This window comes from Tiliqua scincoides, chromosome 6, assembly GCF_035046505.1.
Source record: "Tiliqua scincoides isolate rTilSci1 chromosome 6, rTilSci1.hap2, whole genome shotgun sequence".
NCBI lineage: Eukaryota > Metazoa > Chordata > Lepidosauria > Squamata > Scincidae > Tiliqua > Tiliqua scincoides.
In genome coordinates, this window is record NC_089826.1 from 87,770,871 (window position 1) to 87,792,001 (window position 21,131).

Consider the following 21,131-nt stretch of genomic DNA (forward strand, 5'->3'; position numbering starts at 1 on the left):
AGTATAATATATTTTATAGGCCCTGGGCTATAAATCACCCCCGCTGTACATTCCTCAGAGGAAGGCTGTATCCAAATGGAACAACCTTCTCCTCTTTATCCAAGTGTTGCTCCACCAATGTTCTCATGCTCCCATCAGATCTGCAAACTGACTTACATATCTGAACAAGCAGAAGCCTCTAGGTGTAGAATCTGCAGCACCTTTAATACAATCATAACAGAAGAGAATAGGAAAGTTTTATCCAGGACTTCTTCAGGTACATCATTTCAGCTACATCATTTCGTATGATGAAATGCACTGAAGCAACAGTTAAAAAAACCCCCCAAACCACCACTTCAGTGGCAAATCAGCACTTCTGGTTCATGATTCTGGCAAAGTGACATGCAGTGGCATAGCTAGAGGGGGTGCAAAGCACTAGGTTTTGCAGGGAGCCTCACTGCAGTATGCAAGTGGCCCCTCCTTCCCCTTTACAGCTGTTCCTGGCAGTGGAAGCAAAACAGAGGCAAATGCAGGATGGAGCGCCTGGTTGTCAAGGCAAATGCCTCTGTTTTGCTCCCTCCACTGGGAATGGCTCTGAAGGAAAGGGGGAGGGTCAACTTGCACACCATAGTGAGGCTCTCTGCAAAACTTAGTGCTTTGCACCCCCTTTAGTTACATCACTGAGTGGAACCTTCTCCTGCATCACAGTCCCAACAAAGATTGCTCTCTGTTTAGCAAATAAGAGACACTTCTGAGTAGGAAGCAACAACTCTATAGTATAGCACAGGGGTGCCCAAACCCTGGCCCTGGGGCCACTTGTGGCCCTTGGGGGCTCCCAATCCAACCCTCGGGGAGTCCCCCAGTCTCCAATGAGCCTCTGGCCCTCCGAAGACTTATTGGAGCCCATGCTGGCCTGACATAGCTACTCTCAGCATGAGGGCGACTGTTCGATCACTTGTGTGAGCTGTGGGACGAGGGCTCCCTCTACTGCTTGCTGTTTCATATCTATGATGAATTTTAAATGTAAATTAATCCTTTTTTTCCCAGGCCCCCAGGTGTCAGAGATGACATGGCTCTCCTGCCAAAATGTTTGGACACCCCTGGTATAGCACATGCCTATGTGCCCATCCAGCTCGGACTTTACTTATTTCATGGTTGTTGCCATGACTAAGACACTAACAAGTGTTGTAATCCAAGTCTTCCACAAAAAAGATTGCTCCCCTATTTTTCATTCAGGATGAATCCACAATGGCTAAGAGTAGAACTAGGATCAGTGGCTACAAACTGCAAGAGAGGAGAGTCTGGTTGGACATCAGGGAGAAATTCTTGATGGTTGTGGCTGTTTGGCAATGGAACAGGTTGCCGAGGGAGGTGGTGGGTTCTCCCTTGCTGCAGATCCTCAAACAGAGACTTCACAAGCACCTGCTAGACATGCCTGAGAAAGGTTCCCTGCAACAGGCAGAGGGTTGGACTAGATGACCTTTTGGGTCATTGCCAACTCTATGCTTCTTCGTAATTGGAAAACATGAAAATGTCCCTTGTGAGCAACTTTTGCAGCTACACTGCTTTGGTTTTCCTTGGTCATAGACTGAGAAAGTTAAGTGCAGTTTTTGATCCAATTTATTATTAAAGTCCTAATTAAAAAAGAGCAGGCTTTTTGCTCAGAATTATAGAATTAAGCCTGTGTATTAACTAACATACGAGTTGCCCAAAGAAGACTTTTTACAATTGTCATCTCTGTGGCACCTTTGCCTACCTCTAGGGCAAACGGACGACCTTTTGAAAAGCAAGACTGTGGACTTCTTAGGATAAGGTTGGGGGATCAGAAGGCAGCATTTCAAAGCAAAGCGTAGCTTTCATGCCAGAGGTGAAGACATCTGCATTAACGGTATTAAATCTCTGGAGTGGGGCCTGGTGTGTTGCGCGATCTTCAGGGTGGTTTGACTTCAAGGAAGGTCGGTCCATGTCAACAAGCCCAGGATCAATGCTGCACTCTTTCCCCAGTCAAAATATTCCAGTGAAACGAGAGAACGCTGACAAGAAGATGCTGAACTTGACGGGAGTCAGAGGTCACGTGACAGGCTTGTTATGTCTCACGGCATTGCTTTCTGCTACAGTGCAGTCACAGAAGTCTGGCTTGCCCCACGTTTGCCTTCACCCCCTGCCTCTGCCTTTTGGGCTGCTTGCATCTCCTGCCACAAGGCTTGAAAGCCGTCTCCCAGGGGTGACCAGGCAGAGCCACGGACTCAGAAAGGTTTGGCATCCCAACATGCGTGTTAGTGGAGCCTCTCTTTTAAAGTGACGTTAATCAAGTCCACGCAGTCTGTTTGATGCCAAAAAAGTAAACATGAAATAACAAGCATAAGCAAACCTTTTTTTTTTTTTTTGCCCCATCGTACTCTCTCAGAGCTGAGACACAGTTGCAAGAGGTCCTTTAAGAAAGGCTAGTAGTATTTACAGCCAGTGGTGTAGCTGGAGGGATGCAAAGCACTACGTTTTGCAGGGACATGCAGGCGGCCCCTCCCCCTCCCCTTCAGAGCCATTCCGGGCCATGAGAGCAAAACAGAGGCAACGCCACTTGCACGCCCTGCAAAATTTAGTGCTTTGCACCCCCTCTAGTTACACCACTGTTTCCAGCTCAGGGTGGTTTCAAAATCTGGGTTGTATGCAACCAACTGGAAATAGCTTATCTATCCTAACGGTGTGTTCTCTGCCTCAGTTGCTGTCTGGATTCATGCATTTGTCTCTTTTCATGGCAAGCTGCTAAGTCTTGAGTTTGATTCTGATCTCTGTTAGGAATGCACTGGATGGCTTTCTGCAGCGTGGTCCCTTGCTGCCTTGGCTCCCCCCGCCCCCACCACACACACATGCAATATGGAAAAATGTCACTGGTTCATGTCACAACTCTTTTGTAAGTATTGGTTAGAGCACATGTGAGCGTATGATTGGACAGTCAAACATACTATCAAAGTGTGATGTATTAATTATTTATTTATTTAAAGCGCAGCTCACAATGTTTGCACCAGAACGAACATCTGAGCAGAAATAAACACTACCTAAATACAAACTAACAGCCCAATCCTTTTGGGCTGCGCCTCTGGCAGAAATAGCAATTGCCAGTGCTGGCTGCTGTAAAGCAGCCATCAAGTGTGCTCCAGCAGCAGCGACATAGCTAGAGGGGGTGCAAAGCTCTGGGTTTTGCAGGAGCCTGAATGCAAGCGTCCCCTTCCCTTCCCTTCCCACTCGGAGTCATTCCAGGCAGGGGAGCCAAACAGAGGCAGAATGCACTAATGTGGCAAAGCACTAAGTTTTGCAGGGAGCCTCACCGCAGCACGTAAGGTGGCCCCTCCCTTTCCTTTGGAACCAGGCATATGCCTCTGGTCTGCTTCCAGCACCTGGAATGGCTCTGAAGGGGAGAGGGAGGGAATGCTGCAGGGAGGCTCCCTGCAAAACTTAGTCCTTTGTGCCTCCTCTAGCTAAGCTACTGTCTGGCAGTACTGAGTAGTGTTCCTTCCCAGAATGCCGGTGGAAAGCCCAGAGCCTTCCTGTGCACATCTCCAGACTGCTGGCTACCTACCAGAGCATGTAAGTCAACACAGGAGGCAGGAGTGGGTGGAGGAAGATGGAATGAGGCAGGAAGGGGGTGATTAGATGGGAAGGGGGAGGAAAGGGCCAGGGAGGCTGTGAGAGGTATGGATTCGGCAGTGACGGCACATGCTGGATCCTATCCCTTCTGGCAGTCACCTCCCTGCTCTCCTCCCTCTTCAGACCTCTGCCAGTTCTCTTAGAGACCCATTGTAGGCAGGAGGGCTTACAGAGGGGAAAGGGAATTTAAATTTCCTTTCCCATCCAAAGCCATTACCGCCAGATTCATCCCAGCTCTGCCCATCACCACTGGATACAGTGTGTGCTTTTTTTTGGTCACATCTGCATCAGTGGGGTGGGGCTAGGGGGAGGATTGAGCCATTAGTTCTGTACAGGGAGGGCAAGAAGGAATCAGGATACTTATCGGTCTTTTCTTCCCTTTGCCGCTTTGCGAAAAAGAGTTATTTATGAGCCATTAATCAGACAGGATTGTATACCATACCTGAATATTTTTGTGAGACAAATACAGGGCATCTCAAGAAAGCACACATATTTTTATAGTATCTAATTTATTATTCTATAATTTATATAATGTCACGTGTTCTCTGATTCACACACAAGCAACATATGGTGTTCACAGCAGCAGTAGCTTCGGACTAGATGTCGAGGTTTGAGCAAAATGGCAATATATGCTGAAGCCGTCCGTACGTGGAACTGAACACGGTCTAAACAGAATGAAGAACTGGGGCAGAATGTGTTGGCTTGAAACGCTGCAATATCCTAAGCGATTGATGCCTATCACAGAGAGTGGAGAAGAGGAGTTGCAGGAGCCCAGGGCTACAGTCCTATACACACTTACCTGGGAGCAAGTTGTATTAAACATAGTGGGGCGTCTGAGTAAATACATACAGGATTGCACTGTACTTTTCCTATTTCTTCTCCCATTTTTCATTTCTGGGCTTTTTAAATCAAGCAAGTATTCAAGTTGCTATTTGTCTCTAAGTTATCACTTTTTGAACATTTAAGCATTCAACAGACCAGAAGCAGTTTCCTTCCTCCAACTTACCTTTCAATTCTTAGCAAGGACCTCCACATTCACCTCCAGTTTAGCTTGAGCTGAAATTCAGTGGCAGCTTTCTTTTGCTTGCACACTCTGTCTTTGGATTCAGTTATGCTGTGGATCTGAGGGTGCACCCTGCCTTTTTGGCAACAGAACAGTTTCATCTTTTGGTTCCTATATCGCTTGGACAATAACACGTACAGCACAGGATTAACGCAGGGGTGAAGATACTGAAGGAGGCTGCAGACAAAATAGAACGAATCCCAAAAGTAGCCATGTTGATAGAGCCTTAAGTAGATGCATAATTCTAAGATATACAGAGGAAGCCAGCAGGCTGAAAAGGTAACAGTGGCTATAAAAATCATTCTGGATGCTCTTCGTGTATTTCGAGAACTCACCACAGACATCATGGGACTTTTATGAAGGTAGAGAATAAGTCGGATGTAGTTTGATGCAATCACCAAGACTGGGATGAGATAATACAGGATGAACTGACTAAGGATTATTTGGTCGTGCTGCTGGTATATAGTAGGCAAGCAGAAAGATACGTTGGTGGCAAATCTCGTTTCCACTGTGGCATGGATTCTCAGTGGTAAGCTGATGGCCAAGCTCAGGACCCAAACCAAGATAAGCAGGATGATCACAGAGGTGGCCTTTGGCGTCCTGTAGGGTCTCAAGATGATTCTAGCTCTAGCGATGGAGACGGCACAGAGAGAATATATGCTGGCAGCCAAGGAGAAGGCGGAACCGAACTGGAAAAACTTGCAGAATGCATCTCCCCAAAGCCAGGTAGAAGAGATGACCGAAGCTAGCAGAAAGGGCATCAGGACCAGCGTAAGCAGGTCTGCCACAACCACACTCAGGAGAAGGGCATCCAGTTGGTTTTTCTTCACTGAACTGTATTTGATGGAGAGGGCAAGAGCCAAAGCATTTGCACTCAGTCCAGTAGCTAAGATAAGTCCGAATACACAGGAGTATATTAGAACATAGTTGATATACATCATTCCCTGGGAATCCATAAACTGTCCTGAAGAAAGCAGGATTCAAATTCCACATTCAAAAAGTACTGCAAAATTTAAGGGTAGAGAACATGCTGACAAATCTTTGCTTGTTTCCGCCTTTCCTGTGTGGTAACAAATTCTATACAATGACTCTGATAAAAATGCCAGTCTCTTGAGCAAACATAATTAAATAGTACATACTTGCAGGAACTCAAATAGTTGTTGCCCATCCGTAGTCTGCTGTAAATAGTAAACTTCTGTGTTTTTCCCTTACTCAACTCTGTGTCACCAGGAAGAACAGTTACATTTCTCAGAAAATTCCTGTCTGAATGAGTAGAGAAAGAAATGAGGCACTTTCTACTTAAGAAGGAACCTATGATGCAAGTATGAGATATACAATCAATGTACATTTCATGCATGAATGCTTCATTCAGCTTAAGAGGCCTTAATGATATTTAAAAGCACTATTCGTTTCCGGAACAGTGTCTCCATGTCAGGTGCTTTTATTGATGTTATTGGATATCACCATCAGGTTTCATCAACTCATGGTGAGGCCAGTGATGAAGATTTAGTAAACCAGAGGAAGAATGCACAAAGATGGAAGGATTCTTAAATAATATTTTCAGAGGTTTCTTAGGGCCCAATGGCATCCAACTTTCCAGCTTTGATGCAGCTGTGATGCAGCCCTGAGATAAGGGAACAAATATGCTCTGTTGGCATGGCTACGTTGGCTCTGGAAAGTTGGATAGGATTGGACTTGCACACATGGTGAGGCTCCCTGCAAAACTTAGTGCTTTGCACCCCCTCTAGCTACGCCACTGACAGTGAGCTAGTTCTTGCAAGGCCACACCTGTTAAAGAGGAAGCCAAGAGGCAAATGTGCAGTTCTGATCCCATGCTGGCTGCTCAGTTCTGAAGTAACTTTTTTTAAAATGCCAATTAATATCCAGAATCTCGGACCTTATGATTTTTCTGCCTTTGATATTAATGCTGGCTATTTAAAGCATCAGTGTCACCACCCCACATTTCTAGGTTTATTCCTGGTTGCAGTTTGTCTCACTGTGTAGGAAAGTATGAATTTGGAGTCTTTGTGGTTACATTTATTTAATAAATGGTGGAAGCTCCAGTCTGGCGTTCTGTGTTTTCCTACAGGCGTCTATATTTTGATTTTTTAAATGTGATTCTGACCAAAAGTTTTTACAAATGGTGGCCAAACCTGGCTATAAAAGGAGTCGAAAGACCTGGAACCACAGTTATGGAGAGAATCAGCCAAGTCATTTATTAAGTGCTGCCAGTTGTCTTCATTTTGGCCAACGTCTGATATCTTTCCTCCAGACCTGCAGCATAGTTAAGATAAACCCTCCTTGTAGTAGCAGCAGAGCCAAGGGACTAGCAGGTTGCAAGAACTGCATGCTGTCAAGCAGCAGATGTTTTATTAGGATTATGCCCAGGAGAAAAATACACGCTAGCATCTTTACGACTTCAGAGGTGTACCAGGAACCTGAAGACTTAAGAGAGCTCCAGTGCTGAAGAGTTCAGTGAGATTTTGCATGAGTAGTCTAAAGGTAGAAGAGAGTTGATGAAGGTAGATGAGAGTTGGAACCTTTTGAAGATTCATATTTTAGGGTGTTCTGTTGGCAGCTGGCATTGTTAGATACGAGCATCACTGGAAACTGACCAGAATACTGTATGAGGTCTCAAGCCAGATTCCTGTTACTTGATTGATAGCTCAGTTGTAACCAACTTTCCAGCACCATCATAGCCGCAATGCAACCCTGAGGTAAGGGAGCAAATTTTGTGCACGCTCTGCCGGCACGGCTTTATCAGTGCTGGAAAGTTGGTTAGGATTGGGCTGTCAGATGCTTTAAAAATATATCAACTGCAAATGCCGCTTGCGTTTTCTTGATGGAATAAAAGCGCCAGATATTTTGCTGCATACATGGAAGCGATGCTAGTGTTTAATGGAGTTTAAAGCCTGGGTGAGCAAGCAAGCTGCATATATGGGGTAAAGCAGGAGAATTTAATTACCACTCAGCAGTGGTGTAGCTAGAGGAGGCGCAAAGCACTAAGTTTTGCAGGGAGCCTCACTGCGGTGTGCAAGTAGCCCCTCCACTTTAGAGCAAATGGAAGATGTCAGAGAAGATGCCTCTGTTTTGCTCCCCTGCCTGGAATGGCTCTGCAGGGGAGGGGGAGGGGCCACTTGCATGCTGCGGTGAGGCTTCTTGCAAAATTTAGTGCTTTGCACCCCCCTCTAGCTACTCCACTGCCACTCAGCTGACTATATGCATATCTAAAAATGAGGAACATGATTGGCATGCCGGCAAGTTGAAACTGTCTGACTGGTTCTGCTCACGAAACCAGGCCTCCAAGACTGAAGCGCAAAGTTGAAATGTGCCCAAAACCGATGAAGTGAGCACATCTCACTTTCCTATCCAGGAGCTTGGGCTGGGGATGGTGAAGAACCAGGAAGTGAAGTAACCAGACTCAAAACATCTGGTTTGTATCTTTTTCTCAAATGAACTTGGAAACTGTTTTAATGGATCGGGCCTCCCAGTTTCATCACTGGCTCTCATGAGTAATATAGTTGAGAGGCCCTGAAATTTTTACCCAATCCGTGAGGGTGCATGGTAACTTTAAAGAGTAGAAGGGACTGATCAAGTGCCAGGGGTGGTATTTGCAATTGGGGGCGGGGGACGGGACAGGATTTACAAGCTCTCAGGTGAATTCTAGCTGTCCCTGTGTTTCATGTGGCATAAAAACCTCTCTACCTGCGCAAGCTCATAACATATCAAATTCTGGCTTTTCACCTTAGAAAGATTTCTTCTGACAGTTTTGTCCGAGAATATGCGGCAGATTATAGAATTACTTAGGAACTGTAGACACAAACATGCGCAGAGTGTGCCTTAAAAAAACAAGTTTGCTTTCCTCATCGGTATAGACTGTCCTGGTCTTTGCTTCACGTTGTCAGTTTCGATGATTCTCCCTGCCCAGATGGAGTGCCCTGATCTGGCCACCCACCACAAAGCTGTTCCTGGAGCCAAACATGTCACTGCTGTAGCTGACATGCAAAGATAATGTGCAGTCTTCTGCGCGGCGGGGTTGTGGGTTTTGGAAGAGTGAAAGCTAAATTAGAGAGGAGAGGCAGCTTGCTTGGACTCTAGATTTTAGCTTGTTCTCGAACATGATTTCATTTTGGAGCAGAAAGTGATGAAGATTTTACAGCTTTGCTGGGCCTCTGGCATAGGCCGAAAATGGCACACAAGAGCTATTTCTAAAGTGGTGGTCCAAATTAGTGGCTTGGGACTTTCCCTTTATCTGTTACTTGAGATCCTTGTGGGTGTACTTGACGATGATTAACCATGGACTTTGAGTAGGATAGCCAACCCTCCTGAAGACCAGACCCTGATGCTTGGGGTTCAGAGCCAGAAACTATACGTCACACCTTGAGATCTGGCAAGTTTAATTTTTAGGTCTTGGCACCTCAGAGAATAATATATGAATTATAATTCTAGAATTGAGATAGAGATAAAATGATTTAGCTACAGAGATCAACATGGTGGGAACTGCTAGTAAAACATTTAGAAACCATAAGCCCTTTTATGTTTGTATGAGACCGACAGCCACTGGATTACACAAGGCTGCAAACAGGTTGGTTGCAACCCCCGCACAAGACAGCTCATGCAGAAATCACATTAGCCATGGAAAATGTCTGTCAAGGTTGCACGTGCTCATAGCCGTGATGGCAAAGTGGACTTGGACCTTCTAGTTGAATGTAATGACTCAGGTTGTACTAGCATTGATACTGAGGCTGCGGAGCAACAACATTTAGTTTGTTGCCTAGAAATATCTGTAACAGATATCAAAGTCCTTGAGCAACCCAGCTACTCAGTTGTCATCACATGATGTTAGAAGCAATTGGATTTGATGCAAAAAAGTAACCATCATATTTGTAAGCTAGTCTTCAGACCAGGGTTCTTTAGACTCTGGTCCAAGGGCCAGATCTGGCACCCTTGCTAATCCCTCCTCTGCATGAATGGAGCTTACCGTTCTGCAAGGGAGGTTTCCATTGTCACTGCCAATCACCCCCCCATGCCCGCTTCGCCCTGCCGCTTCCACGTTCTGCTGCCCCAGCAGGCTCTGCTCCAGGATGTCCTGGCAGACGTGGCAGGATGGACTGAACATGGGGGACAACCAGCAGTGACAATGGAAGCCTTCCCAGTGGAACAGTAAGCTCCAGTTGCGCAGGGGAGGCTGTTTGTGGGACACAGCAGTTTCCAGTCTGGAGACTGCTGCTTTAGACCCTGAGGGTCAAACCCCATATGTAGAGGTGGGTGAAAACTGTTTCATTTTTATTTTTTTTTTTGGTGGATTTTGCTGATTTCCAAAGTTAGAAGTGCAGAAAGTGTACTATGTGTTTTTATTGCAAGGATGCATTTTTATAAATTATAATCACTTAAAAAATGTACTATGCAGGTGGTATAAGTGGTATATTGTCAGCAGATGCAGCCTGATATAGAAGTGCTATAGAATGGATTTATTTTTTTAAAGACTTTATAGATTTTGTTTTTTTGGTTTTTTATAAAAATGCGAAGTGCAGAAAGCGTGTTATGCTTTTTCATTATCACAGCATAAAACCTACCTCTACCCATCGGACGCGGGAGATCCATGATCAGATCTGTCAACTGTATTTATTTAGTTTTTTTAATTAACTCAAAAATTAGTTGCTGAGGAAGGGTGTGCGTATTATCCCCTCCCCCAAGGAGGGACATTCATTCAGCAGTTTGAAGACTAATTTGTCCGTGTGAGGACTTACTTGTGGAAATTAAGTACAGATTTTATCCAGAGAAAGTTGTGAGTGTAACTATTTTACATAGTTGCTGTCTCCCAAGAGAGCTCTCTGCCTGTCCTTGGACTACTGTTGTTAAGAAGATATTTCCTGGAAGTGTGTGAGTGTGTGTGTGGAGGGGGGGGTGCAATTATGGCATCTCCCCAGGATTGTGGGCAGCAGCTATTGTGTAACTCTTTTCTAGGGGCTGCCAGGAGGCTGTCATCCCTGTGGTGGACAACCAATCACTGGACCAATGCTTGCCCCTCCGCTTGGCATTTATTGGGCTGCTGGCATTGGTACTGAGCAGGTCATGCTGACTGTCTCCTTGCCCGGTCAAAGTGACATGGAATTGCCTCCCCATGATTGATGGGCTGTGCCTTGGTCTTTGTGGATCATGGCAGACTTGCTGAGAAGAGGATGTTGCCTGGGTCTTCTTTTCCCCTCCTCCTTTGTGCTGGATGAATCAGACCAACATGGTGCTGTGATGTCACAGCAACATCAGCACAACCTTGGCATAGGATTGCACTGCTAGGCAAGGAGGTAAGTACCTGATAGAAGTGCAATTGCAGCACAATCCTGTGCATAGAAGTACATTCCATTGTGCTGAATAGGGCTTACTCTCAAGAAAGTGTGCACAGAATTGCAGCATTGGAGTCATAGTTTAAGTAAGATATGTTTGGCTGATCAACTCCCCCACCCCCCACCCCCCAAAAAAAAATCTTTGTTAACACTGGTGTTGATAACATGGTTTTTTAGTAGTTCTTATAAACACGAATATTGCATGGGGCACAGCAAATAGGTCATTAATCCCTTTAAAAGTACAATTTAATGCAATGCTTCATGACAGGAAGTGAGCAGCATCATAAAACCTTTTACTGCTCAAAACCACACTTAATATTTTTATGGTACAGTTGGCTCAACAAAATCGTCTTTGTGAGTCATCACTTCAAAGCAAGGTCCTAGAGACCCATTAAAAATGACTGCAAATCCACTTTGTAATGGTGCCCGGGCCTGAGAACTTAAAATGCCTCCTCTCCCCAACCCATGTTTAGAAGAGGTGCAGACGACATCAAGAGGGGCTTTCATTCAGCAGCTTGAAGTCTAATTTGTCCATGTGAGGACTTGCTTGAGGAAATTAAGTACGGATTTTATCCTGATTGTAAATCATGGTAGTTTCGAGACAGTTGAAATAATAGTCCTTGTATATTGTGATTTTTTTCTGTCATGTAAACTTCAGCTTATGGTCAGCCTCTGTCTTTTGCATAGACATGTGCAAACCTCTAGGCTCACACGGGTTCCGTTCTTTCATTATAGAAATGTCATGAATTTGGATAGCTTTCACTCCCACCGTAACACTACGGCCCCAAATCCTAACCTGGTAACTCAGAACTCAGAAGGGATACTAGAATTTTTCTAGTTCCATGGTTAAACTGTGGCCATCCAAGCATAATCTGAGAACTTTATTTTTATATTCAATGAAAGTACACATTAAATTGAATGTTGCAAAGCAAACTTTTGTGTTAATCTGTGGTCAACGAATTCTGGAATCTTTTTCATTTTGTAACCCCCTGTACAATGAGAAATGCCCACATAACAGCAATGTATAGCACATTATGGTACCCTAAATACACATTAAATCCATGTTTGTGCATTGGGAGATGTGCGGTAAAGTGGAGTGTTTTTTACTAGATGACTGGAAAGGAAGGAATTAAGAGATGCTGAACTTACAAATAAATAATTCTTATATATTGAAAAATGCCAAAAAATTGAGGGATGCTTACCTACAATGTTGAAGGGATGACCAGAAGCAAGTTGGACTTAGATGAGGAGACTTTCTCTGCTTAAATGAAACTTAGTGGCCAAGGGGGGGGGGGGACCTGCAAATGTAACCATGACAGCAAATGGCATCTTCGGTCAAGCTGCCTTTATTTCATCTCTTCCTTGTCTTGATAGTTTGAAGAGTTGGACACCCAGATAAGGATTCTTACAGCACAATCCTCTGTCTACTTGGAAGTAAGTCCAGTTATGTTCAATGGGGTTTACCCCCAGGAAAATGTGTACAGGATTGCAGCCTTACTTGTCTAGTATTGGCAACCTTCAGTCTCGGAAGACTCTGGTATCGCGCTCTGAAAGGTGGTTCTGGCACAGCGTCTAGTGTGGCTGAAAAGGCCAATTCAGGAGTGACAATCCCTTCCACACTGGGAGCAAGTGCAGTCTGTCTCCCTGGCTATGGGCCTTCCTTCTTTGCCTCTTAGCCTCAGACTGTTGGCCAAGTGTCTCTTCAAACTGGGAAAGGCCATGCTGCACAGCCTGCCTCCAAGCGGGCCGCTCAGAGGCCAGGGTTTCCCACTTGTTGAGGTCCATCCCTAAGGCCTTCAGATCCCTCTTGCAGATGTCCTTGTATCGCAGCTGTGGTCTACCTGTAGGGCGCTTTCCTTGCACGAGTTCTCCATAGAGGAGATCCTTTGGGATCCGGCCATCATCCATTCTCACGACATGACCGAGCCAACGCAGGCGTCTCTGTTTCAGCAGTGAATACATGCTAGGGATTCCAGCACGTTCCAGGACTGTGTTGTTTGGAACTTTGTCCTGCCAGGTGATGCCGATGATGCGTCGGAGGCAGCGCATGTGGAAAGTACTCAGTTTCCTCTCCTGTTGTGAGCGAAGAGTCCATGACTCGCTACAGTACAGAAGTGTACTCAGGACGCAAGCTCTGTAGACCTGGATCTTGGTATGTTCCGTCAGCTTCTTGTTGGACCAGACTCTCTTTGTGAGTCTGGAAAACATGGTAGCTGCTTTACCGATGCACTTGTATAGCTCGGTATCGAGAGAAAGAGTGTCGGAGATCGTTGAGCCAAGGTACACAAAGTCATGGACAACCTCCAGTTCATGCTCAGAGATTGTAATGCAGGGAGGTGAGTCCACATCCTGAACCATGACCTGTGTTTTCTTCAGGCTGATTGTCAGTCCAAAATCTTGGCAGGCCTTGCTAAAACGATCCATGAGCTGCTGGAGATCTTTGGCAGAGTGGGTAGTGATAGCTGCATCGTCAGCAAAGAGGAAGTCACGCAGACATTTCAGCTGGACTTTGGATTTTGCTCTCAGCCTGGAGAGGTTGAAGAGCTTTCCGTCTGATCTGGTCCGGAGATAGATGCCTTCTGTTGCAGTTCCAAAGGCCTGCTTCAGCAGGACAGCGAAGAAAATCCCAAACAAAGTTGGTGCAAGAACACAGCCCTGCTTCACTCCGCTTCGGATGTCAAAAGGGTCTGATGTGGAGCCATCGAAGACAACAGTGCCCTTCATGTCCTTGTGGAAAGATCTGATGATGCTGAGGAGCCTGGGTGGACATCCAATCTTGGGGAGAATCTTGAAGAGGCCATCTCTTGAGAGTCCCTCAGAGTCCCTCAGAGTCTGCTATACTCTTCCCAGCAGAGTTCTGCTGACCAGGTCGAAAGCCTTTGTGAGATCTATGAAGACTATAAAGAGTGGCTGTCGTTGTTCCCTGCATTTCTCCTGCAGTTGTCTAAGGGAGAATACCATATCAGTGGTGGACCTGTTGGCTCGGAATCCACACTGCGATTTTGGATAGACGCTCTCTGCAAGTACCTGGAGCCTCTTTAGTACAACTCGGGCAAACAGCTTTCCTACAACGCTAAGGAGAGAGATGCCGCGGTAGTTGTTGCAATCAGCCCTGTCACCTTTGTTCTTGTACAGCGTGATGATGTTTGCATCCCTCATGTCTTGTACTCCACCTTCTCTCCAGCAGAGACAGAGGATTTCATGCAGCTCATTGACGATGATCTCTTTGCAGCATTTTAGGACTTCAGCAGGGATGCTGTCTTTTCCAGGTGCCTTGCCAAAGGCAAGGGAGTCCAGGGCCACGTGAAGTTCTTCTAGGGTTGGTTCACTGTCAAGCTCTTCCAGCACAGGCAGACGCTCAATGTTGTTGAGTGCTTCTTCGGTGACTACATTTTCTCTGGAATATAGCTCAGAGTAGTGCTGCACCCAGCGTTCCATCTGCTGCGCCCGATCCTGGATGACCTCGCCTGTGGCAGACTTCAGAGGGGCAATTTTCCTCTGTGTTGGACCTAGGGCCTGCTTGATACCGTCATACATCCCCTTGATGTTGCCCGTGTCAGCTGCTATCTGTATCTCGGAACAGAGCTGGAGCCAGTAGTCGTTAGCACATCTCCTGGCAGTCTGTTGGACTTTGCTGCGAGCAGTTCGGAGGACCTGCAGGTTGCGCTCACTGGGACAGGCATTGTATGCTGCTTGAGCTCTCCTCTTTTCCTCAATGACTGGTGTCAACTCCTCAGAGTGGGCTTCAAACCAGTCTGCCGCCTTGTTGGTCTTTTTGCCAAATATGGACAAGGCGGTGTTGTAAACGGTATTCTTGAAATGTTCCCATCTGTTGGATGCGTTTGCGTCAGCCGGGCCTGGAAGAGATTCCTCAAGCGCTTGTGCAAATTCCTCCACTTTTCTCTGATCCCGGGTCTTGCTGGTATCAATGCGAGGTCTTCCTTCCTTTTTCGTGTGATACAGTTGCTTTGTTTGCAGTTTCACTCTGCTGCACACCAGCGAGTGGTCAGTGTCGCAGGCAGCACCATGATAACTGCGTGTGATCTTGATGCTGGGAAGGCTGGAGCATCTGGTGAGGATCAGGTCGAGCTGGTGCCAGTGCTTTGATCTTGGATGTCTCCAAGAGACTCTATGTTGGGGCTTTGTGTTGAAGAACGTGTTGCTGACACAGAGACCGTGCTGACAGCAAAACTCTAGCAGGCGTTGGCCATTTTCGTTCATCCTCCCAGTGCCAAACTGACCTAAGCAAGTGGGCCATGAACTGTTATCAGCACCAACTCTAGCATTGAAATCGCCGAGGATGAACAATGGCTCTTTTACAGGGATTTTCTTGACAGTGGTGGCCAGGTCATCATAGAATTTGTCTTTGGCTTCTGCTGGAGACGACAGAGTCGGTGCATAAGCACTGATGAGAGTGACAGGTCCTGCTGATGACTGGAGCTGCAGGGACAAAATTCTTTCACTTCCCACAGTAGGTGGGATGATGGATTTCAGCAGGGTATTTCTGACCGCAAAGCCAACGCCATGTTCCCTGGTTTCGTTTGGTGGTTTTCCCTGCCAGAAAAATGAGAAATTTCTCTCCTTGACAGATCCGGAATCTGGCAGCCTAGTCTCTTGAAGGGCGACGATGTCTATCTGCAGTCTGCTCAGCTCCATGTCGATGACAGCTGTTTTGCGTGCGTCGTCTATTTCTTGCAGGTCATCAGAGAAGCCAGGTGTCATTGTCCTAACGTTCCAGGTGCCCAGCTTTAGGGCAGTAGTTTTCTGTTTTCTGTTGCATGGTGCAGAGTTGTCGATCCGCTTGTCGGTTTTCACCCTAAACCCCACGCGCCCCATGAGGTTAACGGACCGTGGCGAGGCAACACCTTACTGGCTGGGGACTGCCCAGCTTAAGGCGGGCGGTAGCTGCCCAATGAGATGCAATGATCTCTCCCACCGTCGGAAGCAGCCCCTGGCGTCATGCTCTATGCCAATCGAGCAAAGACTTATAACCGGTAAACTGCTGCTTCCCGTGTTGTGCCAACGCCGTATGGCGAAGTTGGAGTGTCCTCTCCAGTGCGCGAAGCCTGGGTAAAGAAGGTATGGAGGATAGGCTGTTACCCATGCAGCAAATCCCCCCTCTCCACGTCGCTGGAATGGTCCAATGGAAAGGCAGAAGCCAATACGGTTGGTTCCAGCGGCGTCGCAGGAGTTGCCAGAACGTGACTGTGTTCAGCCATGAACTGCCTCAGGGACTCCGGCTCCTGATTTTGCCTCGAGGTTGACTCCTGAAGCCTTTTCCAGAACTGGATGTAGCCACAAGGCAGTGGAGGTTTGAGGTCAGAGTTTCCTTCTCTTAGATGAGCTGCCTTCCTAGGCTGACGAGTCCCATCTACCCGGACTATCAACTACTATCAACTATCAACTGTGTTTCAACTATCAACTATCAACTGTGTGAAGGATCAATAGGAAACAGTAAAAAGGAGAATGTGGGCTATGAAGTAACAAGAAGCAAATTGCTGACTGCCCAAAAAGCAAAATCTGACAGGAAGACATCAGCGCCTTTCCCTTCACAGATCAATTCAGACTTCTGTTGTGCTTTGCTGCTCAATCCTAGCATTGAACCATTTGATCCAGTTTGGTTGTGGAACCTTATTTAACTGTGCTTTGTCTAGTATTTGCTTTATTTTTCAAATTATCTTAACCAGCTTGGGAAATAATGGTTATGGCCTTCTTACTGTTGAAACTGCTGGCTAGGCAAATTGGATATGTCAGTCCTATAATGTGATTATCATTGACAAGTATGCAGGGCATATTGAACTGGATAACCAAAGCTTCAGGTTTAACCATCCTTCTAATTAAACACAGAAAAATTACACCTTTTTGACAAGAAACTATGATTTACTTCAACTGCATCTTCCCTTTAAAAAAATGTATTTTTTCCACCAACAAAAATTGCACTTCCGCTAATTTAATTTACTTGTTCTCTGAATTCAGTACGAGAGTTTTGCTGATTTTGCTCTATTTAGTGGATTGCTAAAAACTGCAAATTAACATTTGTTACCCACTCCTGAAAAAGGCATTTAAAAAAAAATAATAATTTCACAGTTTAGAGCCTTCAGGAATCTTTCAGAGATGGCCAGCTTTTTCCTGGAGGAGTTATGTGTTCTTTCAAAGCAAATGTTTCACACTAACATGACTCGAGGACCAGTGTTTAAGTCGAAAATGGCCATCTTGCATTCTCATGTGCAAATCGTGGCAGATGGTTGTATAGCTTTTTATTTTGTAGTCATATAGTAAGCAATGTTGCTGTACTTTCTTTCTCTCTTTCATGCCCTCCCACTGGGGAAAAGAGACCATAAAACCTGATGGAAACCGAAAAAAGTTGCTCTTGATCTTCTGACTCTCTGAGTTTGAAGGCGCGCCAAGTGTTTCAAACAGCAGGCCATTCATAACAGGGAATACTAGAGCTGGGAGTTCGGGGTCTGCTGTCTAACCACAACGCTCAGCACATGTCAACATAACTGATAACCAAACTGTACCTTTCAACCTCCCATGCAGTGCAACCATTGGCGCACTGCCAGCTTCTAAATCCTAATTAACACTTTGCCACGCTGTGACTGGAAAGTGAAAGCCACAGCCTTATTTACTGCACAATTAACTGGTAAACATGACTTAATCATAACTTAAACATTCAGTGTTTACGAGAACCGTTTCAGATCCCTAGAGATACCCTTTTTGACCTTGATGCTGGGGGGGGGGGAATCAAGTCTTGTTCTGATTTACTACCTACTCACTGGAGAGGTGCAAACTGGTTGACAAGTGCTGCGTGAGTTCTCAAACAACAGCCACAATGTCGAAAACTTTTTCTTAGCAAGTAGTACTCCTAATCAAAACAGTTTTATTCTCCTGGTGGTGGCAAAGACCATAATTGCTTGAGCTTAACACACTAAAGCTGAAAATAAATGGTTGAACAGCAGTATGAAAGGCTTGTAGAAAACAGCTTTGTTATAGTGTAAAAATATATTACAAAATCTCTAGTTATCATCTTGTGGCTGCGTGGAATGATAAAGCAAGATGCTGACTTTAGACACTAAAGGCCTGTGCTCCAGCACTGTGTCCAAGAATTTCAAAATATTGCTAGATACAGTTTGGTAAGTCTTGCTCCCAGCACAAACACGCCCCATGGCTTCCTCACCCCCAGTGTCCCTGGGAACAGCGTTTTACCTGCGCAGAAAAACCCCATACCAAACTACATGTAAAGTTTGCCACATAACACATAGTTACATTCTTACTTGTGAGAAGGGGCTACAGCTCGGGATTTAAGTTAGGCAATATATAACTATATATCTGTGCCATTTTTCTGCCAAAAATTGTACTCCCAGAAAAGTTAATTAATTCTTAAAGCATCATTAGCTACCATGGCATTTTAAGAGTTAGGGCGCAATCCAGACGCAAGGCTCACCCCACAAGCTGCCATGGAGGCTGAATGCCGCCTCCGTATTCCAGCGCACCTCGGTGCTCTGGCACAGCTTGCTCCAGAGAAGGTGCAAATGTGCTTTATGGCACATTTGCAACCCTCTTAGGGTCTCGCCTAACTCATGGTTAGGATTGCACCTTTATTTTCATAAGGGATAACCAGGGACACTTAGGATTAAGACATGGGTTTATTAGGATCCATTTAAGCCTGTTTCATTCTTTATCATACGGATGAAAATTCACTGCAATTTTCAACTGGTGTGCCACGGCACATTGCCGTGCAGAAAAGGTCTGCAGGTGGGTCATCTGAGTTTGGAACACAGCATTGAAAATTGCTGAAAAACACTTCCAGCTTTTGCAGCTCTGCTTCTAGGGCAACTGTCTGTAGTAACGAATTGTCCCTCTCCTTGCACTGGCTCTGCTGGATAAATAATCAATATGAGTGAGGTTGGCATTCACTTCTGTAATTAACAGGTCTGGTTTTTGGATTTGAGAAGCCCATTTTACAGAGGCATCATGCTATCCAGGTGATGTGCCTGGCTCAGGCCTTCCACTACATCCTTTTGCTGTGGTTCCTATAATTTATTTATTTCAACGTATCTGGGTGAGAAGGCCATGATTGTGTTAAAGGATTAAAGTCCATGTTGTTAAAAAAGTCCATGTTGTTTCTTTCTGTAACTTTCCTAGAACTTTGTCAAGGAAACGAGCCTAGATTAGACATGTGCTGGCTATGAAAACCTATGGACATACCGATGGAAGGCCGGTAACAATACTATTTATTTATTTACTTTCACATTTTTATCCAACCCTTTCTCCAAGGAGCTCAGGGTTGTGTGCATAGATCCTTCTCTCCTTTTTGCTCCCTCCATTTTGCTCCCCTGTCTGGAATGGCTCCTAAGGGGAGGGGCTGCTTGCACACCACAGTGAGGCTCCCTGCAAAACTTAGTGGTTTGCCCCCCCCCTTTAGTTATTCAACTGGGTCCAAGTGAGGGCTTCCCTTTAAAGATGTGTTGAGCCCCCGAGCCAAGGGAGAGCCACACTTAAGCCATGCCAATTAAGAATGCTCGCCCTTGATATTTAAGAACTTGCAACAGGGCAGACAAGAGACCCATCGCCAAGATGTGCAGGAGCCACACTGCAAAAACCTCAAAAAGATGTCAAGGGAGTAAAGAAGCAAAGAAAACAGTAAAGACGTTAAGTGTTGACATTTCTGAGTCCGCTTTATGGTCTGCAGAAGAATCACCGGCAACCATTTCATCCTCCAGAAGAGCCACTTGGAAAATCCCTGAGCTCCTACCCCTTCCTTTCATGGCCATGTGACTGACTGGACTTGGAGAGGTGGCCCTCTTCTAAAAATAACCGTTGAAAAATTATGCCTCCGTAGCTCGGCTTTGTCTATAGCCAGAGCGCACGGGGGGTTTCCTTGGCACTCGTCAGTGTCTTGTGGCATCCTGTCTATTTTTAGGAGCTCTAAATCATTAAAAAAAAAATGGGGGACAGGATGTTTGTTCCGATGCTTTAACTTTCCAGATGACACCAGCTGCTTGCATTATGCCAAGCTATACCATGAGAGAGGGGGAGAGAGCACACATTCTTGTGGTTTTTGAACTGGAAATCATTTCTGGTGTTCCATTTGCTGGAAAGCCAGGCAGCACATGGGGAGCAGACAAGCTGACCAGATAGTTTGCAGCGGGGAGGCGTTCCAAAAGGTTCCAACCACAGACACCCCTTCAGCACTAGACAAGGTGCTGAGTGAAGCTGAAAAAAGCAGCAGGGGAGGCGAAACCCCAGGCCTGAGATCTGAACAGCCTTCCGACTCTGAAGCAACAGCCGTTGTTCCTGTTCAAATGTGCTCGGAACATTTTATCTTGTTTGTTTCTGGTACGCTGACATTCCATGAAATCTGACCTGGATATCAGTCTGGCTTTTGATAGCAAGGGAGAATTCAGAGTTGTGGTCACGTGCAAAAACAAAATGAAGCTGGAGGAGTATAGCTGAGCGTGTGCTCAGTGGTGAGCTGGGTTGGTTGGCAACCTTCAGTCTCGAAAGGCTATGGTATAAGCCTACAGCACCTGGTATTCCCAGGCGGTCTCCCATCCAAGTACTAACCAGGCCTGACCCTGCTTAGCTTCCCAGATCAGACAAGATTGGGCATGTGCAGGGTAACAGTTGCTGCTGGGTATCCATCACATCTTTCTATGATACTGTAACGTGCAGCTCTAGAAGGCATGTGAAGGCCCCAGTGCTATGTTCTGACAGCACAGGGCACTTTCTGGCAGTGTGAAAGTTGTGCTGTTGCCTTGTGCTGCTAGGTTGCTGCCACAAATGGTAAATGGTGAGAGGCGTGGCACATGTCGCAGGTGGCTCTGGGAGGCTCCGCAGGTACCAGTAAGGAGGCAGTGGGAGTGGGGATGGAAGGTTCAGGGTCATTCCAAGATGAGGAAGAGAAAGGGTAGGAGGCAGGGAATGGGCTGGAGGAGCGTTTGCAATGCTGGCAAATGTTCACACTAGATCCCAGATCTAGTTCACACTAGAAGCCAAGGCTTCTAGATCTAGTTCATACTAGAACTAGATCTAGTTCACACTAGATCCTATCCCTTATTTTTGACCCATCTGACACCTTGGACTTATACCAGCTGCAT

The 21,131-nt window shown here is 45.9% G+C and overlaps 1 pseudogene; it reads right to left on the reverse strand.

Moving 5' to 3' along the window:
- Positions 1–20,549: 20,549 nt before the first annotated feature.
- LOC136656604 (5S ribosomal RNA) lies at positions 20,550–20,669 on the reverse strand (annotated as a pseudogene).
- Positions 20,670–21,131: the final 462 nt, after the last annotated feature.